This window comes from Fukomys damarensis, unplaced genomic scaffold, assembly GCF_012274545.1.
Source record: "Fukomys damarensis isolate Sample0158 unplaced genomic scaffold, DMR_v1.0_HiC HiC_scaffold_28, whole genome shotgun sequence".
NCBI classification, from domain to species: Eukaryota; Metazoa; Chordata; class Mammalia; order Rodentia; family Bathyergidae; genus Fukomys; species Fukomys damarensis.
Window position 1 is genome coordinate 13,778,598 of NW_022900940.1, and position 15,543 is coordinate 13,794,140.

At 38.5% G+C, this 15,543-nt stretch overlaps 1 protein-coding gene and 1 pseudogene across 1 annotated transcript in view; one reads left to right on the forward strand and one right to left on the reverse strand.

Moving 5' to 3' along the window:
- Positions 1-15,543, forward strand: part of Arl8b (ADP ribosylation factor like GTPase 8B) — a 44,675-nt gene that overhangs the window by 584 nt on the left and 28,548 nt on the right. The gene's annotated exons all lie outside the window — the stretch shown is intronic.
- Positions 7,530-8,773, reverse strand: LOC104863654 (annotated as a pseudogene).

The window sequence follows — 15,543 nt, forward strand, 5'->3', positions numbered from 1 at the left end:
GATCCGCGACTGAAGGCTTGATTACTTTTAGCCTTGAAAGGGCTGTGCCTTTAGTGCGGCAGATGCTTGGAAAGGGTTAAATTGAGCTTGTCACATTTTCGGGGTGGGGGGGAGCTGTTGTGGTTTCCCTGCCTCCTGGTCTGTGGCGGCAGCCAAAGGGTTAACTCCAGTCTGTCACTTTCTCTGTAAGGGTGGGATTTTGGCGTGGATTGTTCTTTTTGGGAAAGCAAAAGAATGAAGAGCTACTCTTAAGTTGCCACTTGGGACCCATTGTAAAAGCAGACCAGTGTGGGCGCCCTCTTGAATACGGTGGGCCGCTGGATCCGTCTAAATGTATTCATTTTCACTTGTCCGAGGGTCTAAGACGAGGCTGACTGCTAAGCTCAGGGGTAGAAGTTGGGAGACTAGTCCGCAGTAGTTCCTAGTTTTATTAAATCGAGGAGTAAGAAAGTCTTTGGTTTTCCAGAGCTCAATGTTTTAGGTTAGTTGTTAAGGTGGATCTGCAGTAAGGATAAAGTTTTATATTGCAAAAGAGTGGTTAGGCGTTTCTCAATTGAAGAGGAGGGAAGGGACCAGAGAGGAACATCTCTTACCGCAGGCTCAGGGAATGGGTATATGGGAGGAAAATTGCTGTGAGAACTTGTAAAATGTGTTTATTCCAGCATTGATTGAGTAGAAAGATGGCTATTCAGTTTTGCCTCTTTTGTTGGAGAAGAAATAGTGAAAGATTTCTCTTCAGTCCTGACTTAGACACCAAAAGTTTCTCTGATTGTTGAAGAGTTTGTACTTGCCAGGACTAAGTTTTAGAACTGTTTTGAAGAGAGATGGCAGCACTTCTTCCACCTTTTAGATGACTGTTGAAATCCCTCTTTAAAAGGCAACGAGCCGTCAGACTGGTTTGGTTACACGAATGATTCAAACACGGATGCCTTCTTGGAGAAAATTGATAGCTTGTGACTCTTAGTCCATGTTGTAGTAGAGTAACAGGGGTGAGTAAGACTTGGAGAAAAAAATAGATCAGAAGTCCAAACATTTTTTGAAAAATGTTGCATATAAGTACATTATTAAGAAAAGTGCCTTCTTGTGTGGCTCCTTTTCTAATATCTTTTTTCTTGGAATGACTGTCTTTTGAACAGGTGTAGCTAAGAGTGCCACTAAAACTAATAAGGAAAAACAAACTTTAGGGAATGTACTCATTAGAGCTGTTGTATGATATGGAGACTGGGCGTGGTTATGTGTGCCTGTAATCCCAGCACTTGGGAAGTTGAGGCCGGCAGATCACTGAGAGTTAGAGGCCAGCCTGGGCTACGTAGTGAGTTCAAGGCCAACCTGAACTACATAGCCCCTTTCTCAAACAAAACCAAATCAAAACAGAAAACCAAGAATATTTATATGATATGGAAAAGGTGAAGCTTTATGTAGCCTGCGTGGAATCAATTTTCTGATACTTCTTTTGAGATAAGAATTGGAGTCACCTTATAAATCCTATCCCTTTGGCAAGATTGATTTAATTTACAATTTACAATGTTGATTTAATTTACAGTAGGTAAGTGTGTTACTGCAATTAGTTGTATCTGTTGCAGAGAAGTATTGTGCATGAACCTAAGAGCGTTGAATAAATCTTTCAAAAACTTCTTGATCTTTTATGCTTATGTCTTTCATAGGTAGTATAGCTTACTGTGATAAGCATGGACTTTGATGTCAAGCTCCTGAGGACTTGAAATCTGCATCAGCCACTTAGCAGCCTTGCATCCTCTTTGAGCCCTTGCTCTCTCGTCTGTTAAATGCAGAGAGTAGTGTTTCTTACAGAGTTACTCTGAGGAGTAAATGGATGAAAATTGTTAAATGCCTAGCACCAGGCCTGCCCAGAGGGATAGGTTAGTAGTAACCATTGTTTTTTATAGGGCTCTACCCATTTAATGCAGAAACAGTGGAAAATATTGAGAAGGGTCTCAGAATATTTCCACATGTAGACTACGGTGGTGGGTTTATGGTTTGTGTAAAGTATTCACATGATGTTCTCTGACTTTTGCATTACATTATTTTACTTAATACCATCAGGAAAACTTCAGCAAAGTTGTTCAATTCACAGTAACCTTATGTCTCCACTATTAATATTAGACTGTTCTGTTTGAATTATAATGGTATGGATAGGTTCTGATTTTTTTATTTCAGTGGGTTTCTTTTGGTATGCTAGTGGTTGAATCCAGAGCCTTTAAACTAAACTACATCCCCAGCCCTTTTCTTATTTTTCATTTTGAGACTATCTCACCAAGTCACTAAATTGCCCAGACTGGGTTAGACTTTGAGACCATTCTGCCTTAGCTTTCCAGAGTGGTGAGATTTCAGGCATAGACCACCACGCCCTGGCGATAGGTTCTGTTAAGAGAAAGAAATCGGTCACCACAAAAAATAAATGAGGATATTATCCCAGATTGAATGTATCAAAACATAACACTCATATATGTAAATATAATGATTTAAATAAGGAAAAAGCCATATTGTACTTGGTGGTGTCCTTTAAAATATTGAAGGAGATACCTTGATAAATTCCAACACCCCACCACCACCACTTTGAGACAGGGTTTCACTATGTAGTTCAGGCTAGCCTTGAACTCACTGTGTAGCCCAGGTGGCGAGATCCTCTTGGCTCAGTCTCCCAAGTGCTCAGATTATAAGTGTGTGCCACCTCACCTGGCCATCCTTTTTTTGTTGTTGTTGTTACCGGGAATCAAACATGGGACCTTGTGCTTTCAAGGCAGGTGGCCAGCACCACTGAACTAAATCCCTGGCCCTGGCCATCCCTTTTTTTAAACCTCAGACTAAACTAATTTATGAGTCATACAGAATATATTGAAGATGAAGAAAAGGACGGTCAAATGGTTATAGATTTTTAGATAGGAACAATGTATCTAAAGTAGTAAAATTGGCATTAATCTTTAAAAAATACACAATTTTTTGTATTTTATAAGAAATGTTTAGTTTGCATAATCACAAATACAAATGTGTTGAGTAGTGTGTGTCATGTAGAAAACTGGTCATTTATTCAGATTCACCAGGTAAGTTCCCAGATATGAAGAGACAATTTTGTAAAATTTTGTAAAATGTTAACTTTTTGTAAATAAATCTAATGTAATTGAATAATTAAATACATTCATTAAATTTATTTTAAAAATTATTATTATTATTATTAGGTTTTTTGTTTGTTTGTTTTTTGTTTTTTGTTTTGTTTTGTTTTGTTTTTTTGAGACAGGTTCTCACTATGTAGTTGAGACTGACCTGGAACTCACAATGTAGCCCAGGCTGGTTTAAAACTCACAGCGATCCTCCTGCCTCAGCCTCCCAAGTGCTGGGATTATAGGTGTGCACCACCACGCCCAGTTTAAATTTAAATGGGACTATTATTTACCTTAACATGCTTCCACTGGTTTGACCCATTGGTGATATATGCATGACTGTCTCTCTCTTCAGGCAGTTTATACCACAGGCAATGCAAACAGATTTAATCACTTTTGTTAGTCTGTTTACTAATGAAATTAATAAAAAGCTACCTGCTGGGACATTCATGCGTGTATCATGGCTGGATCAGGCTGCCCAGCAGTGGGACGTACACATCATAGCCTGGTTGTGAATGTGCTAAGGTTTAGTAAATGTCATTTATCTTGCTTAAAAGGTTGGTGTGAAGCTGAAGTACTTACATGTAGGGTTTGATGCTGTTCTTCAAGATTAGGCTATTTAGGTACAGAGATATTCAGTATTAAATGGTTTACTGAAATGATATTTCATTTCATCTATTATTTTATGAGGAGCCATTTGATATACATAGTATTTCATTTTTGATGTTGCAGAAACACCCCCTTTAAAACATCCGGATCAAGTCATGTGGTGAACTCCTGTCATCCCAGCACTCTGGGTGACTGAGGCAAGAGGATTTAATCTTCAAACACAGGCTGGGTATCATAGCACCTTAGTAAGACCTTGTCTCAAAATAGAAAAATATAAGGATGGGAGATGCAGTTCAGTCCAAAGAACTTTACTTCAATCCCCTCTATCTACTTCCCCCAAACCCCTAGATCTTAATTTTCTGATTAGTGTGAGAATGAAATAATGTCTTTTGGTGAATATTGTGACAGTTATTGCATAATAAGTCATATGGCCTGTATGTGTAATTTATGTTGCATAATATTTGTCTGGGATGCTTAGATAAGTTAAGCTGTATAGTTGACTAAGAAATATTTAATATAATTTGTGAAAATATTATAGGCAAACACGGTTGTGGTGCTTGTTTTTCTTTTTTTTGAAGACAAATTCTCACTGTGTAGGCCAAAATAATATTTTGAGCCAAAGTGTGTTGGCATGGGAATATTTTATGGTTGAACTCTTTTGTGTAGCCCAAGCTAGTGGTGAACTCATAATCCTCTTCTTCAGCCTCCCAAGTGCTGGAATTACAGGCATGTGCCACAGCAGCTGACCACATTATACATTTTTTAAAGTGGTTAGTGTTATAAATTTGTCTGAGCTGAGCGTGGTGGCACACGACTGTAATCCCAGCACTGGGGAGGCTGAGGCAGGACGGTCATTGCCAGTTTGAGGCCAGTGTGGGCTACATAGTGAGTTCAGGGCCAGCCTGAATTACAAAATGAGACCCTGCCTCAAAAACAGACAAACAAACAGACAGTTTGTCTATACTTTTCAGATTGTTTCTAACCAGAATGGTTAGTCCATGGAAACATTTATTACAACTGAGATTTAAAAGATATTTTGGAAGACTGTAGAAATCTTAATCTGTTATGTTATTTTTTTTAAAGAGTTTGTAGAAAAGTAGTCTAATTTTAGCATCATTTTACAGAAGTGACTAGGATATCCAGAGAGGCTAAATGAAATTCCAGGAGCACCAAAGCTAATAAGTAACAGAGGAAGAATTAGAACTTAAGGCTGATATATGTTCTACTTTTGCCACTCACTTCTTTTTTTTCCTTGGTATCAGGGATCAAACTTGGGTCCTTGTGCTTGCAAGGCCTCTGCAAAGTGGTGGAACCACTGAGCTAAATCCCCAGCCCTTCCACCCATTTCTTTAGATACACATGACGTTAGAATCATAGAACTGCACATTGGGAGATTTTAATCCTTTAAACATTTGTTATATATGTAATCTGCGCTTTGGGGTGTGTATACACACACACACACACACACACACACACACACACACATATTTTTTTTCTTCCCACTACTGGGGATTGAACTCAAGGGAACTCTACCACTGAGCTACATCCTCAGTCCTTTTTCATTTTATATTTTTAGGCAGTGTCTCACTAAATTTTTGGCATTACAGTCAGGTTCCACAGTGTTCTGGTATAGTTTTGTTTTGTTCTGAGAAAAGGCCCAAATTGTTCTAGCTGGCTTTGAACTTTCCATCTTCCTGCCTAGGCCTCCCAAGTAGCTAGGATTGCAAGTATGTGCTACGACATAGGCTCAGAAAGCTTTATTATCAGCTTCACAATATATCTGCTCATTCCTTCATTATAGACATTTGAGTGGTTTTTATGGTTTTGCTATTGTATATCAGTTTGATCTGCAGTGAGTTCCAGGGTTGGCATTTGAACATACATCATATTAATTAAGTTGCTTTCCAGAAAGTGTGCACTGAGAAGATCTTCTGGTTCATATATACATACGGTTGGACTTCAGCTAAGTACTTCGTGTTTGTAGGATAAAACATGATTAGTTTTATTGAGGTAAATTAGCAGTATTTTGAAAGTATTCTGTTATATACTGTTCTGTTTCTCTGTTTAGTATGCTTTAAGAATCTGTTTTTATGTTTCAGCAATTGGCAGAAAACAATTCATTTTTATTTATTTGTAGACAAGCTATATAAATAGAAATAGTATCTGTCGTAATACTAATTTATTTTAAGTTTATTGGTAGATTACATATTCAAAAAATTTGATACGTTTCCGACTGACCTGGAAATCACTATGTAGCCCAGGCTGGTCTTGAACTCACAGTGATGCTCGTGCCTCAGCCTCCCAAGTGCTAGGATTGCAGACCTGTACCCTCACGCCAAGCCCCTCCTTTTTTTTCTTTTTTTTGAGACATTGTATTACCTCAGACCTTTCTCGCCTTCTGAAGTGCTGGGATTATAGCTATAATCATTATTTAACCCCTTTAGGCTGTACTTTTATGGTGGGTTGTACCCCCCACCACAAATCATCTTTTCTGAGCTACAGTTTAAGGAAGTTTCCTAACTATACCCCTTTTTGAGGCTATAACATATAACTTTTAAAAATTTATACAAGTATTGGTTATAATTCTAAACCTTGTTTCATGTCCTTTAAGCTCAGGTTTGAGAAAACTTGAGATTAAAAAATTTGCTATTTCCATCATATTCAAAATGAAATTTTAAAGGTAGTCTTTTCTAATAAATGGCAAAGCCAAAATTGAAATAACTAATGAAGTAATTTGTCTTCAAAGTCTGAATCACAAGCCTTATGTTCTGTTGTGCTGTATTTTTAAGGTTATACTGTTTCTTAAATTAGGTATTAGATTTTGTATTTGGATTCATTTTCAATTTTCTATACATACATATACATATGTATATACTATATATGTATATACACACATATATATTATTTTACTGGTAAAATAATTACAGGTTTCAGATATTTAAGTTGTGACATTTTTGCTTGGAAATTGAGGCCTTTTCTAAATTGGGTTATAAAAGTAATAATTTGTTTTGAAGAACTTTAGTGATGATTGGTAAAATGGTACTAAAAGCATTTTTAATACTAGCTTACTTAGTAATAAATTCTTTAGCATATACCAAATTAATATTTTGAGCCGAAGTTTGTTGGCATGTGAATATTTTATGGTTGACTTTATTTGGAACATGTTTAAGTGACTATATGAATTAGAATGACTGTAAGAACTGGGAGCATGAGACTATATATACATAGGTTCATATCTTAACTTTTTTTTTTTTTTTTTTTTTTTTTTTTTTTTTTGATTCTTTTTTTTTTTTTTTTTTTTTTTTTTTTTGAGACAGGGTCTCACTGTGTAGTTCAGGTTGGCCCTGAACTCACTATGTAGCCCAGCCCAGCCTTTAGCTCCCACATTCTGGGATTATGATCTTGCGCCACAGTGCCTGACTCTGACTTGTTAGATTTGTGCTAACTTTGGCAGGTGTTGTCTCTTTACTTATGTGTGAAATGGGAATGAAGCCATCTATTTTATAGAGTTATTGTGGCTTTATACATATACAATACCTTTAACATTGTTGAAACAAGGCACATAGGCAGTGCTTTCCAAGTGTTAGCTGCTGGATTATTGTAATGTAATGCAGAGATTTCTCTTCCTCTTACTGATGTATTCCAAATACCTGGAATAGTGCCTAGCACATACCAGGGGTCAAATATATATATTTTATATATATAATATATATATTACATAGTTTTTTTAAAGCTTACAACCTTTTTATTGTTGAGTTGTAAAGAGGTATGAAAAAGCAAAATTACAGGATAAGACGTAACAAAACTACTAGGAGCGTCAAAGAAGTGAAAATGGGACTAGGTGCAGTGCAGTTATGAACATGGGAAGGACAAAGAACAGTGAGCTTGTGCTGAAGATACTGAGGGAAAGGATCTGGTGAAATTTTGATCTTAGACAAGCACCTAGGTAAAAAAATAATAGGACAAGACTTCTAAACCCCACTATATGCTTAAGAGTCATCCCGGCCATTGGTGCTCTCTCTGCCATCCTCTCCTTCCTCAGCCTCTTTTTTCATCCTTGATAAGCTCCAGGTGGTCATCCCCCCATCTTCATTGTCATCATTATGCAGTAGGTCCCCCTCCTCAGCAGAGTCGTCTGCAGCACCCTCGGACTCCATCTTTACATTTGTCTCATCTTTTTTCAGGGAGGTGCTGGTCTGCTCCTCTTCTGGCTTATTATTCTTTATCTCTACTTGTTTGCTCTGTACCTTTTCTATTTTCTCCAGGCTTTCCAGTAAAGAATCCACTTATTACTTTATCTGGTCAGCTCCTTCTTAATGGCCTGAAGGTTATCACCTTTCAACTTTCCAGACTTGGAAGAAGTTTCCCACTGTCCACGCTTAGAAATGAAGCTGCCTTTGTCCCTTTGTGAGGTGCCCTGATACATGCTGGTGTTTTTGAGGACACTACAGCCCGAGCAATAGGAGGAGGAGGAGGACCTCGCATGTGCTGGGTAACTGTACATCCTGTTATAATAGTCACATTGAAAGTCATAGTTTAAGTCAAAAGAGGATGTACAGCTTTTCCTCTGTTCACGTTTGGCTCTGCAGCCAGATTAATATCTAAAACCTGGCCAGCAATCATTCTGCCATCCTCTTCTGCCTCAGCAGCCTGAGCATTTCTCCCATTAATGTACTGGACAAAGGCAAAGCCTTTATGAACGAAGCAACCCACAATTTTGCCGTACTTCGAGAAGGTGGCCTCCACATCGGATTTCTTTACCACAAGAGTATTGAGATTTCCAGGGAACACACAGGAGTTCATGGAGTGAGGATCTGTCTTTTTGGTAACATTGCTAGCCATCATGTTTGATAAGGTTGCTGACAAAAACAAAAACAAATTTATCTGTGGAAGAATCCAGGGCAATGCCTATTGGTATGATGGCGGCCTCCTCTTATTCCAGCACTGGGGAGGGTTGAGTCAGAAGCATCACACCAAGTTCCAGGACAGCCTAGGCTAGTAATGAGTTGGAGCCAGCCTGAGTGTAGCTGGAGATCAAACAAATCTCACAGGAGAGGGATGAGAGAAGAGATTCGATTCTGAATCTCCCACTCCCAGGTTCTGTGTGAAGTCAGCTACTGCTCAAGGTCCGCAACGTGGCTGCATGCACTCAGTCTTTGTCTCTTCACACAGGGGCCTATGTAGTTTAAGGAAAGGTCTCACTTTATAGTTCAGGCTCAGCTTGAGCTCACAGTGTAGCTCAGGATGACCTCGAACCCAAGGCAATGCTCTTTCCTCAGCCTCTCAAGTGCTGGGATTACAGGCATGTACCATAATGCCCAGCTCAAATCTATACATATTGTTCAAAACATGAAGGCAAAAATTGGTGTTTATGACCCCATGTTCATATTTCAGTATGCACAGCAGAGCATAATGTTAAGAATGAGTATTCTGGAACCCAGCATGTTTGGATTTAAATATTGACTTGGCCATATATCTCTTCATGTATCACTTCTGGGCTTCATTTTTCCTTTGTGTGAAATGGAGGTGATACTTAAACTGCCTCAGAATACTAGTAGTAGTATTACATGTAATTATTAGCTTTTATATTCCATTCCTGCTTAAATTTCACTTGATTACATTTCAAATATATGTAGCTTTTATTTAGGAAGTAACCTTTTTTGGTTTGTTTAACTTTGAAAATATTTTGAACATGCTGTAATTTATCATGCTGAATTAAATTGATAGAAGAGATGGGCTGATGGGAAAAATAGTGTAGCCTCCAGATAGGGTAGTAATGCTGACCATTGTAGTGATTGTCTGTAATCCCAGTACTCGGGAGGCTAAGGCAGGAGAATTTCCATAAGTTCCAGGCCAACCTGGGCTACATAGTGTATTCAGAGCCAGCCTGCATAGTGAGCACTGTCTCAAAAAACAAAAACAAAACAAATGGTAGTAATTTTTTTCTTTTCACTTTCTTCCTTTATTGCCTACATAGAAACACCAGTATAGTTCTGAATCTGTGTGCAGAGAGTGGGCATATTGATTTTTTTGTGTTCCCCCAGTACCTGGGATCGAACTCAGGACTTTGATCTGTGAAGCAAGCACAATGCCACTGAGCTAAATACCTGGCAGGCATCTTGATTTTGTAAATCATCTAAGGGATATTTTTGTAATGAACAAAGGAACACACATGTCCACTTTTCTCATGGCTTGATCTGGGGTTCTCAGGCAGCTATAACATACCTCAAAACACAAACACAAAGTGAGACTCAGTCACACTTTCTTTTCTAGAAAAGAAAGAACCTTTTCTAGGGGCATCCTTTAAATGAAATATCTTTGGAAGTATCATGTCTGTGCCTGTGGCCTGTATATCAATGTTGTCATGGTCATAGGTCACACATAGTGAAACTGCCTAATGTTTGATGGAGCTAATCATATAATCATCTTCCATTTAGAAGCTGAAATTAGATCTCATATACTCAGTACAGTATTGCAGTGTTTGTTGTGGAAACAATTCTGATCATGGATTTGGAAATGTGAGTTGTCCTTTTCGTTGTCTCACCTTTGACTAATAACAACCATCATCTGACACTTGTCCAGACACAAGTCATCCAACTACTGTGTTCTTCAGTTTTGATGTTTGTGTATTAAAAGTGAATAATCATTCTGACAACAACCTTAAATCTTGTTCTTTGAGAGTGAGTGGTATCTGGAATTAGAACTCTTGGGCATAGATCAGAGAATTAAATGAAAGCCTAAAGGCGCCAATATTAGATGCTGGTTATTAAATTTCAGTCTCTTGCTAAGAAAAACCAAGATGGTTTGCAGCTTACTGTAGGTCATGGAAAATGATAAGCTGACCCCAACAGAAAGAAAAGAATGATGGTCCTTGACAGTAGTGCCTTTCCTCTAGAATTTAGGTGCTCTGTATAAGTTCATGCTTAGATTGTGATTTAATGTTTTCATGAGAACATAATGTGGACATATATTTGTGCTTTGCAGTTTTCAAATGAGGATTTGAGATTACAGTGGGATTATCCTCTGTTAATAGCTACAAATTTGCAACCACGTGTCATTCGGCTGGGTCTGGGTGAGCCCATTCTTTCCTAGAGGAGAAGTAGGGCTCTGGAACGTGCATGTAGATTGATCCATAAAGAAATTAGGGCTGGGGATTTAGCTTAGTGGTGCCACGACCTGCCTCGCAAACGTAAGGTCCCAAGTTCGATCCGTGGTCCCCAAAAAACAAAAAAACAGAACAACAAAAAAAGAAATTAAAGTTTGGTTCAGTCCCTGATGACTAGACCTCCTTTTTTCTTCTCAGTTTTCTTCAAAGCTCATTTTGTCTGGGAATGTTTAATGCTAGTACTTAATCTTCATAATTTCTAAGTAGTTCTTGTCAGAGGAAAAACTAGGGAAAGGAGGAAACTCTTTTTTCCCTCCGTAATTGAGATGTTCAATTGTTTCACTACTCTTTGGCTTCCTTGTTTTCATCATAATTCTTTGTATAGTGGGGGAGTTAAACAACAAAACATTTAAAAGATGTTTGTTAAAAAAAACTATATTCACTGTTCATAAAATAGTACAGCTACACAAAAATGTCATGTTAAGATATCATTATTAATACTAAGCTTTATATCCTTCGACTTGCCTTTATACCTGCAAGTAAGTTTTCTTGGTAACAGTAGAGGATCCTGTGACCTTGTGTAGCCTACATCATTTTACCCAGCTAGGTGGTTAATGGGCACTTAGATTTAGTCATGTTTACAGTGGAACTCTTGGTCCGCTCGTGCCTTTATCCAAAGACCAGTATCTCCCATTTTCTTTTTTTTTTTCTTCCCTTTTTCTTTCCTTCTCTTTTTCCTCCTCCTTTTTGGTCCTCCTTTTCTTCCTTGCCTTCATTTCTCCCCCTCTCTCTTCTTTTACTGTACTCAGGGACTTGGACTCCCTGGGCAGGCACTCTTAGCCTCTCCCCATTTGTTAAAAATATTAAATCAAGTCAGGTATGGTGGTGGACACTTGTGATCCCAGCACTCTGGGAACTTGAAGCAGGAGGACTACAAGTAGCCCAGCATAGGCAACTTAGTAAGACCCTTTGTCACAATTTGAAGGGCTGGGGGTGCAGCTCAGTGTGAAGGCCCTAAATTCAACCACCAGCACCATAAAAAAAATAAATCAGGTAGATGTTACCTTATTAACTGAACATTTTTATTATAACTATTGCTTTAGTCACTTTCTTGTTGCTGGGCTGCAATACCTACAACTTAAAAGATACATTTATTTTGGCTTATGTTTTTAGTCCCTGGCTCCAAAGCAAAAACTTCATGGTGGAAGGGCCAGGTGGAGGAAAGTTACTCATGTCATGGCAACCAGGAAGCAGAGAGAGAAGGGCGTAGCCCGGAAGGAGATAAACTTTTCCATTTCAAACTCCCAGTAACCCCTTTAATAGGTCCCACTCCTTAGCACACATTCAGTTGTTGAATGTGAGGTGAACCCACTTAGGAATATAGTTTCCCCATGATCCATTCACCTTCCTAACTCCCAGCCTCTGAAGACATGAGACTTTTTCAGGACATTCTTAATCCAAACCATAGTAGCCATTATATTTTGTCTTTGAGTATAAATGTTAGTGCCTAAAACTTTTGTTTTTTGAGAAAGGGTCTCATTATGTAGTTCGGGCTGGCTTCAAACTCATGGGTATCCTCCTGCCTCAGCCTCCTTCCTGGGTAATTGGATTACAGGCATGTACTACTACATTTGGCTTTAGTGCCTGAACTTTGGATTTTGTTCTTTTTTACAGTTACAGAAATGAAACTAATTGGCCAAATGATTTGACCATTTTTAATCTTTCAGTGTTCTTATCCTATCTATAGTAGGTATCTAACTATGTTAGGTTTGTTCATATAACATGTTATTATTTATACAACTTACCACCATAAGAAATTATCTTGTTCTCTTATTTGTTGTCTTCCTTTATAGATTTATATATAGATTTCAGAGAAGCAAGGCTTTGTGCTTTTTATACTACTGTATTACAGTGATAAGAATAGTGCCTGATATATAATAAGCTCTTTGAATACTAAATAAGTCAGTGAATATTACAACAGAGTATATACTTTGTATACTTAAACTGTGTGGAAGTCACTGTGATAAATGATTCATGAATGTATATCAGAGTCATTTATGGTAGGTTGTGTGCCTGGTATTAGCCACATATAGGATAGAAAAACTAAATGACAAGATCGGTTCAGAATGCCTTTGGAATTCCTCTTCTCCATCCTCATCGCTAAGACATTGGAGAAATTAGTTAATGAAGCTTTTTGTTGACTTTTTGTGGGACCCTGACAAGAATGGCTTGTGAGCTGGATTTTGAGAGTAGAGTGGTTTCATTCATTTGATAAACACATCATATCCCTTGGCTTTTCATGTCTGAGTGTAAATACCTGACATACACAACTTAAAGGAGGAAAAAATTATTTTGGCTCACAGTTCCAGAGGTTTCAGTCCAAGCTCACCTGGGCCTGTTGCTTCTAGACTGTGATGAAGCAGAAATTCATGGAGGAAGGGCTGGGGGACGAAAGCTGCTCACCTCATGGCAGCTGGGAAGCAGAGAGAGAAGCAAAGAGCCGAAGAGAAGGTGCCCCTCAAAGGCATGCCCGGGTAACCTCCTTCCTCCAGCTAGACTCCACCTACAGGGAGCCCGTGTGGCTATGAGCTCATCAGTGGGTTAAACTATTGGTGAGATTAGCACCCTTACGATCCAGACACCTTCCTAGTGTCTCTTAAACCCATCAAGTTGAGAATCCAGTCTAATCGTCACATGCCGAACAGTGTTCTAGGCAGCTTGGATACAATAGGGGAAAAAACAGACATGCTTCTTGTAGAGCTTCCAGTGTCAAGGAGGAAGAAAAATGTTTAGTTTTTGCGACAGAGTCTCACTAGGTAGTTCAGGCTGGCCTTAATTTTACTATGTTTTCCAGGCTAGCCTCAAACTCGCAGTGATCCTCCTGCCTCAGCCACCCAAGTACAGGTGTGTGCTGTCACATCTGGCAGAAAAGTATTTAAGAAGGAACATCAGGGAAAGCAAAGGCACATTTGTAAGGAAGAAATTTTGTTGGATTAGGTATAACCTGCATGAAGGAAAAAAAAAAGTAAAAAGTGCATTGAATCAGCTGTCACCCTAGCTTGAGTAAGTTTGAGTCTGTAGGCATGCAGAGTCAAGAGATTCTTTTTTCCACTGGGAGTGAGATAAGTCCTATGTTTCCAAAGGATTCATTTAGTAGCAATATAGATAACAAGAACAAGAAAACTTACTGCAAGGTTATTACAAAGGTTGACAGATAATGCAGGAGGCGGTTGGGGAATATTGAAAAGATGCCCATTATGATGAGGGCAGAGTGAAGGCCAGCGGGAGCAATTTTGTGAGACTCTGGCTCAATGAAGTGAAACATTCAGGTGTGTGCTGTATGCACAATAATCCCAGCATTTGGGAGGCTGAGGCAGGAAGATTGTAAATTCTGGGCTAGCCAGGGTTAAATAGTGAGTACAAGGTCAAAGATTCTATCTCAAAAAAAAATCAACATAATAAAATGGCTAGAGATGTGGCTCAGTGGTAAGAGCACTTGTCTGTCATGTGTGAAGTCCTGTATTCTATCCCTGATGCCTAGGAAAAAGAGAGGAAAGAACAAGAAAGAATGAATACAAATCAGCCATTAAGTCAGATGTACAGAATAAGGAACATTTATAGTTAAAGACCCTGTTAAGGAATAACTGTTATTGGGAATTTGGTTGTACTGTCAACAAATAACAGTTACAAGATAGAGAAAACGAAGGGGAGTAGGTTTAGAAGTGAATGGATAATTTGAGTATAAAGTGTATTGCATAATTTTTGGAATGAAAAGGATGTTGTTTGGGAGTGTAAGACTCTTAATATTACATTTAAGTATGATAGGACCAAAATGAAAATTTCATTAAATTCCTAATTTTGTCTTAAAGAGTAGTAAGATGTGTAATTGAAAATCTGATTCTGTTCCTCTTCAGGAGTGGGTGGTAGCATACTTTTTTCCTAGTGATTGGTGCGTCATTCTACCCTGCTGATTTTTTTGCCAGATGTGTAATATAGAAGAACTAAGCAGACAGTGTTCACAGCTTCTCCAGAAGTGTGGTAGGGCTGTCTTGATTTATTCTACTTGTGGTACTTATCTTACGCTGGAGAACAGGCTGCCCAGAGGAGGTCCCAGTTGTAGTATTTGGGGTAGCTGGGATAAAGGCTGTGCATTTAAAGTGGCTCAGATTCTTTGCAGGTTTGGAAACCTTTGCTATTCTTTCCCTGTGAAGGGATTGGCTTAAGTTTGCATAGTGCCTGTCCTCTAAAGAGAAGACTTTATATGTGTAATTTGTTTGTTTTGTCATGTTGAAAATCCAACTTTGGGCCTCTTGTGTGTTAGGAAAGTGTTGTATCCCTGAGCTACATCCCCACCCCAAATTTATGTGTTTTAAACTTAAAAGGTATCTGATCTCTGGGATTTAAGTTGGCATTTTCTTGGGTGCTAAGCAAACATGTAGCTGGTGTTACATTCTGAATATCATTTTTCTTGTACTCAGATTACATTACTGTTTGTGATCTTCAGTCCTCCTATTTCAGTTAGTCTGTTTGATATGTGCTTAGAGACTCATGTAGAGCAGTCTCATATGGATTAACAATGCTTAGAGTATTCAGAGATACTAATTCATTTTGGAGCATATATAAACCTCACCGAAAGATAAGTTTAGTAAATGGCAGTACTCCCTTCACTATATATTTTCTGCCTGCCTGTCCTCCCACCGCCCGCCCCCTCTC